General features: G+C 42.1%; 1 non-coding gene across 1 annotated transcript; it reads right to left on the bottom strand.

The window, feature by feature from the left end:
• Positions 1 to 4844: 4844 nt before the first annotated feature.
• Positions 4845 to 4951, bottom strand: LOC111919593 (small nucleolar RNA R71). The gene has a single exon (XR_002859546.1). It is a non-coding gene; the product is annotated as a small nucleolar RNA R71 (small nucleolar RNA).
• Between the last annotated feature and the right edge of the window lie 2113 nt (positions 4952 to 7064).

Genomic DNA, 7064 nt, shown 5'->3' with positions numbered 1-7064 from the left:
CTGAGAGACATGGACTGTGCTATGAATCTAATTGAGCTCATCGGGAAGACCCAAGATATATGCAAGCTAGCTTACGCAGGCCAAAACCCTGAAAGGACCAATATACCTGGGGCCCAACTTGACCCTCTTCTTGAATCGGATGACACCTTTCCAAGGTGACACCTTTAGGATAACCATATACCCTACCTAGAACTCTAGTTCTGATCAGTGTCTGTCAGTATAACTTTTCTGCCGACTCTGAGTTGTCTGGAGCCTACTCCAAACCTACTGAATCAACCCAGTGGTCTTGAGTACCACCTCGTAACTCCCCATAACTCGTTGACCGACCTCGCCCTAAAAAATCAGGGTCCTACATTTCCTCTCGTAGATCATCTCGAAATGAGGTCAATTGATGTTGGCATGATAGCTGGTGTTATACGAAAAATTTGATAATGGAAGATACGTATCCCAATTCCCAATAAAGTCCAAGACACACGCCTGCAACATATCCTCCAGAGTCCGAATGGTCCACTCTCTCTAACCATCGCTCTGCGAATGGAAGGCTGTGCTGAAATGGAGATGAGTACCTAACTCGTCATTGAACCTCTTCTAAAACTTGGAAGTAAATCTGAGATCCTTGTCTGAAACCACGAAAATGGCACCCCATGTCGTGTCACAACCTCCCTGATGTATACATCCGCCAAATTCTTTGCAGAGATACTCTCCTGGATCAAAATAAAATGCGCGCTCTTGGTATAAAAATCGATCCACGATAACCCAAACCGAATCCACTCTGCGCGCAGTCTAAGGCAAATTTGTGATGAAATCCATGGTGATCTAATCCTATTTCCATATAGAAATCTCCAATGGTTGCATCTTGATGTGAGGTTGCTGATGCTCGGCCTTGACTTTCGTGTAAGTCAAGAACCGCTCCACATACCAAGCACATCCCGCTTCATGCAGGGCCACAAATAATCAGGATGAAGATCTCTATACATATTCATCACCCCAGGATGAATGGAAATCTATACTTGTGCGCCTCTTCCATCAGAACCTGATGCACACCGCCCCAATACAGAACCCCTACTCTTCGATGAAAAGTCAACAACCCATGTTTATCATAATTGAAGGAAGACACCTGACCCAAAATACACTCACTCTTCTGATGCTCTTCCTTCATATCCTCGACCCAAGCCTCCCGAATCCACTCCAAAAGCGGATTTATCACGATCATCCTCAAATATGTATCTCTAATAGGAGCCACGACCGCCTTGTGGCTGAGAGCATCGACCACCACATTGGCCTTCCCTGGGTGATAAAGGATGTCATAACCATAATCCTTCACCACATCCAACCATCGACGTTGCCTCATATTCAGATTTGGCTGATCCATCAGATACCTCGAGCTCTTGTGGTCAGTGTAAATAGTACAGAGGACCCCATAGAGCTAATGTTTCCAAATCTTGACGGTGAAAACTACATCCCCCAGCTCCAAATCATGCATCGGATAATTTGCTTCAGGAGACTCCAGCTGCCTCGAAGCGTAAGCGATGACGCGACCCCTCTACATCAGCACTGCCCCTAAACCCGTAATCGACGCATCACAATAAACCACAAAATCCTCCACACCCTCTGACAGGGTCAAAATCGTTGCCTCGTAAACCGTTGTCTCAAGGTCTCAAAAGCTTCGTGCTGATCAGGCCCACAGAGAAAGGTAACCGTATTCTTTGTTAACCAAGTCAATGGAACATCTATCTTGGAGAAATCCTGGATGAATCTCCGATAATAACCTACTAGACCAAAAAAAATCTGAATCTCAGATGGAGACCTCCCACTACATCACGACCTCGAACTTGGCCGGATCGACCAAAATACCATTTTAGCTGACAAGGTGACCCAGAAACTGCACCTCGTACAACTAGAACTCACACTTTGAGAACTTTGTGAAAAGTCTCTCCCTACTCAAAGTCTCCAATACCTCCCTCACGTGCTCAACTTGCTGCTCCTGGGTCTTGGAATAAACCAATATATCATCAATGAATACAATCACAGACCGATCTAGCAACGGTCTGCACATGCGGTTCACGAGATCCATGAGTGCGGCTGGAGCATTAGTGAGCCTAAAAGGCATCACCACAAACTCGTAATGACCATAACGAGTCCGGAAATTTATCTTCTACACATCCTCGTCTCTAACCCTCATATGATGATAACCCGAAAGCAAATCAATCTTGGAAAAATGAGTTGCACCCTGAAGCTAGTCAAATAGTTCGTCACTCCTTGGGAGTGGATAACATTTCTTCATCGTTACCTTATTCAGCTCCCGATAGTCAATGCACATACAAAGAGACCCATCCTTCTTCTTCACAAACAAGATCGGTGCTCCCCATGGTGAACTGTTCGGTCGAATGAATCCGTTGTCTAACAGCTCTTGCAGCTGTGTAGACAACTCCTGCATCTCAGGAGGAGCTAACCGATATGGTGTTTTGGCTATCGGAGTCGCACTTGGAACCTGATATATCATGAACTCAACATGCCTCTCTGGAGGCACCCCAGGAAAATCTTCCGGGAACATATCTGGATAATCCTGCATAACAGGCACATCATCCACGGTCGCTGATATTGTCATATTTATACTTATTTTTAGGCAATATTTAAGTACATTTTTATTTAAAAGTCGGTAATTTGTTTAGAATAATGGTACTTATGAGCTTAAATGTTGTTCCCAGCCAAAAAGAAGACATTTTGAAGAAAAGTGGACTGAAAGTGTTAAAGAAAGAAACTTTGGGCATCAAACGAGTAAAAGTGAAGAAAATCTGGAAAAAGGTTATTCACGACGTGAGACCTAAAGGATTCACGACGTGAATCGTTGGTTCTAGAAGATATGTACGCGGGTGAAGGAATCCTTGAAGGGCACGGTTATCTAAGACTCACGACGTGAATTTATGATTATTCACGACGTGAATTTATGGATATCAGCAACTATACAAATCCTTGACCTTTACGAATAGAGACACTTTTGGGCAGAAAGAAGGACTTCCAGAAGACGTTTCAGAGCGAAGGAAAGGTTCTGGAAGAGGGTTTTCAACACCAAGAGAAGTAAAGGTTTATTTTTAGAGCATGTCTTTCATTAGTTTTAGCTGTGTTAGTTTAATTACTATGATGAGCAGCTGAATCTAGCTACTCTTGTTTAGCTAGATGAAGCTTTAAACTTATGAATAGTTATATGATTATGGATTGAGTTTAGTTGGTAAAAATTTGCTTGTGTTTGATTTGTATAACCTAGCATGTTAATATTTGTTTATCTAATTGCTTAATTGCATGTTCTGTGTAGCTTAGTGACCATTAAACTGCATGAACCTGTTTACCTAATAATTTAGTGAACATTGAATTGTTAGAGCTAGGATTGACTAATCTTAGTTAGTAATTAGAATAAATAAAGTTTAGCTGCGCTAGAGAACGTAAATTGTGATTTTAATTGCGTTTATACAACAAATCTTACATAGCATATTTATATCTATAATTAGTTCTGTGTTTAATTATGTGTGAACATATATGGTTTGACATGAACTAGTTAAGTATTGGTAAGATAGAACTAAATTACTAATATAATTGAAAACCAACTTAGTAATCCGTAATTGTTAGCTAGCTATAAGGGAGAAGTGGATTCAAACTAAACAAGCGTGTGTTTTTATTTATTGAATTTGATTTAAGTTCATCTGATCTTGTAAAACCAGATAAAACCCTTTATTAAATTTGTTAATAAAATAGGTTAATGTAATAGCAAGTAAATTAATTAGTAACACCGTTCCGTGTGATCGACACCCGACTTACCTAAGCTATGCGGTAATCTGACTAGGTCCACTGCCTATAAGTGCATAGATAGTCTAAGTTTGTTAGGTTATAAATATTAAAATTAGTGGGTACTTTTGTGCACATCAAGTTTTTGGCGCCGTTGCCGGGGAACGACACAGAGTATTAGTTTATTCAGTTGCATTAGATTAATCGCCCTTTTTGTGGAATAAAAACTGCAAAAAGTCTAATTGGTTATTTATTTTGTTTGCTAGCTTATCTTAGTTTAGTTTCTTTTTCTGTCACAGCGTTCACGACGTGAGATTTAGTACACTCACGACGTGAAATCTGAAGAGTTCATTTTTAGTTTTTTCTTATTTTAGTCCAGTTTTACGTTTTAGTTTAGCAAGTTGCAGGAGTTCATGACCAGAAGCTCAAACACTCCCTTGGTGCCACCACTTGAAGATCCAGAGTCTGCAATTCACAAGAAAAAGACGCCCTTGCAAGAATTGAAGTCAGCCTTTTCTAGGATGTCGGGAAAGAAGACAGAAGAGTCAAGTTCATCAGCAAAGCACAAGAGCAATCTTGAGCATTTGGATCACACACCCGTGCAAACCGAGTCCGAAAGCGATACCGAGCTAGAATTTGAAGAACACACGAGTGAACCCGAGAACGAGCCAAGGAACGAGATGGAAGCAATTGAAGAAATGTCCATGGGAGCTTACAAGAAGCGGATCCGAGAAGATGTGGGTCTCGGCTTAGTTCAACCCGCAATTCCTGCCACTGCCACATTCGAGCTGAAGGGACACATATTGACAACACTGAAGGACATCCCATTCTTCGGGAAGGATCATGAGGATGCTTTTAATCATCTAGATGAAGTCAACGACATTGTGGATTACTCCAATGTCCCAAATATCAGCAGAAACATAGTCTTGCTTAGGATGCTTCCCATCACTTTCAAAGGAGCTGCTAAGGAGTGGTTAAAAGCACTCTCACCGGGTACAATCACCACTTGGGCTCAGATGCGTGAGCAATTCCTGGATCAGTTTTGCCCGCCATCCAAGATAGCCAAACTCAAGAAGGCAATAGCCAACTTTGAGCAACAACCGGGGGAGTCACTATACGAAGCATGGGAGCGGTACAAGGGCTTACTTAGAAATTGCCCTCAACATGACCTGAATGTGCAGCAAGAGATGTCAATTTTTTATGATGGGGTCAACGTGATGACAAGACAACTCCTTGATTCTCAGGGACCTTTGACAAAGAAAAATCCAAGGGAGGTCAAGGGGCTAATTGAAGACTTCGCGAAACACTCCCGCGAATACCACAACCTGAGGCAAGAAGGAATCAAAGGCGGAGGAGGGTCCCAAACTGAAGAAATAGCAGCGGTCATGGCCATGTTAAATAATATGGACCGCAGGATAACACAGATGGACCAGTCGATACATGCCATAAGAGTGGGTTACGAGAGATGCAGTGGTCCACACTTGACAAAGGACTGCAATATAGATGATTATGGGAACATAAAGGCTCAAGTGTGCTACTCTAGTGGGGATAAGCTTGATGAGGACTGGAGAAAACCGAAGAAGGAGTGGTTGCCATATGAAGAGTATAAGAAGCAAAAAGAAGAGAAGTATAGGCAGACATGTCGCGGCCTTTATCAAAAGGAGCAGCCACCAGCCGAGAAGAAACCCGACATAGAGACCATTTTAATGAAGTTTATGGAAGCATCGGAAAAGCGACACGAGGCCACTGATTCTGCTATTCTGGAACAACAAACTTTGATAAAGAATCAACAAGCCTCCATCCATAACCTTGAAATACAATTTGGTCAACTAGCCACTTTAGTTCATGAAAAATTATCCCCGAAGAATCCCGAAGTAAAGAATCAATCTCATGTAATGGCCATAGACACCGAAGAAGAAGCCATCTCGGAGTTCCTAGAAGCATTGGAAGAAGAACCACAGAAGCCTGATCAAAAGATGAAGAAGATCAAGCTCGAACATCATGAAGCTGCTGAGTTCCAGAATTCACGACGTGAACCTTATATGTTCACGGCGTGGGCCCGTCATGAACAGAAAAATTATGCAGTCAGTCCGGTTTATAAGCCAAATTTACCTTTTCCTTCCCAAGCTACCCTTAGTCCACTAGAGAGAGAGCATAGAGAGTTTGTCAAGCATGTGAAGGGGATCCCGATTAACACCCCCTTTGTCGAGTCCCTATCTAAAGCTCCCGAGAACCAGAAATTACTGCAAGACTTGATAGACACTCGAAGGCAATTAAAGATGCAGTGTACAGTGATTCTAAGTGAACAAACTTCAAAAGCTGTGTTGGGAGAAACACCAGAAAAGATGGGGGATCCTGGACGCCTCACTCTTCCATGTGAGTTTGGGAATAAAATGAAGGTTAATGCTTTAGCCGATTCTGGGGCTAGCATTAATCTAATGCCTTTTTCATTTTATCAAAAATTGGAGATTCAGAAGATGAAGGCTACAAAAATGAAGATTCACATGGCGAACCGTGCGGTGAGGCAACCCCGAGGCATAGTGGAGGATATTTTGGTGAAAATTGGAAAATTTGTTTTTCCAATAGACTTTGTAGTCTTAGACATGAAAGAAGATCCGGATGTTCCGATAATCCTTGGTCGGCCATTGCTTAACACTGCTGGTGCCCTTGTTGATATCCGCGAGTCTAAGCTAACTTTGAGGGTTGGAGATGAACAAGAAGTCTTTGGGATAAAGGAAGACTTCCAAGATGATAAAGAAGAGGTGTTCACAATTAATGAAGAGAATGAACTAGAAGAACCGGAAAAGCTTATGGAAGAAGAGATAAAAGCAGTTCATCAAGTCAAAAGGACAAAACCAAGGGCATCTGTTCCATATTTGATTGAAGTCATAACTTACGAGAGTCCGCCTTCTTGGGAAAGCAAAGAGGAAGAGGAATTACCAAGTGATGAAGAGGTGGTCACTTCAAGAGTAACAAGGCCGGTGGTGAAGGAGGAGGAGAATGACATAAAATGCAAGAAGGAACCCAAGGGCACAAAACGCATGCTTGAAGAAGAGGGAAGAGCTAAAAAGGAGAATTCAAAGAAAGCTTATAAAAGACGAGTTCAAGCTTACAAGAGGCGGTTCAAGGAACAAAAGATGTTGGTGGAGGACTCCTCCGAAGGCTCAACGTAAGAGGCACGGAGTCCAGCTCAAGACTCCAAGAAAAAGAAGCGCTTCTTGGGAGGAAACCCGAGTTCGGTTTGATTTTTTTTTTCTTTTTTGCATTTTAGTTTTGAAAACTTA

The sequence above is a fragment of the Lactuca sativa genome, chromosome 4 (assembly GCF_002870075.4).
Source record: "Lactuca sativa cultivar Salinas chromosome 4, Lsat_Salinas_v11, whole genome shotgun sequence".
Classification (NCBI taxonomy): Eukaryota; Viridiplantae; Streptophyta; class Magnoliopsida; order Asterales; family Asteraceae; genus Lactuca; species Lactuca sativa.
Note: the sequence above shows the minus strand (reverse complement) of the source record. Positions and strands in the feature narration are given on the sequence as shown.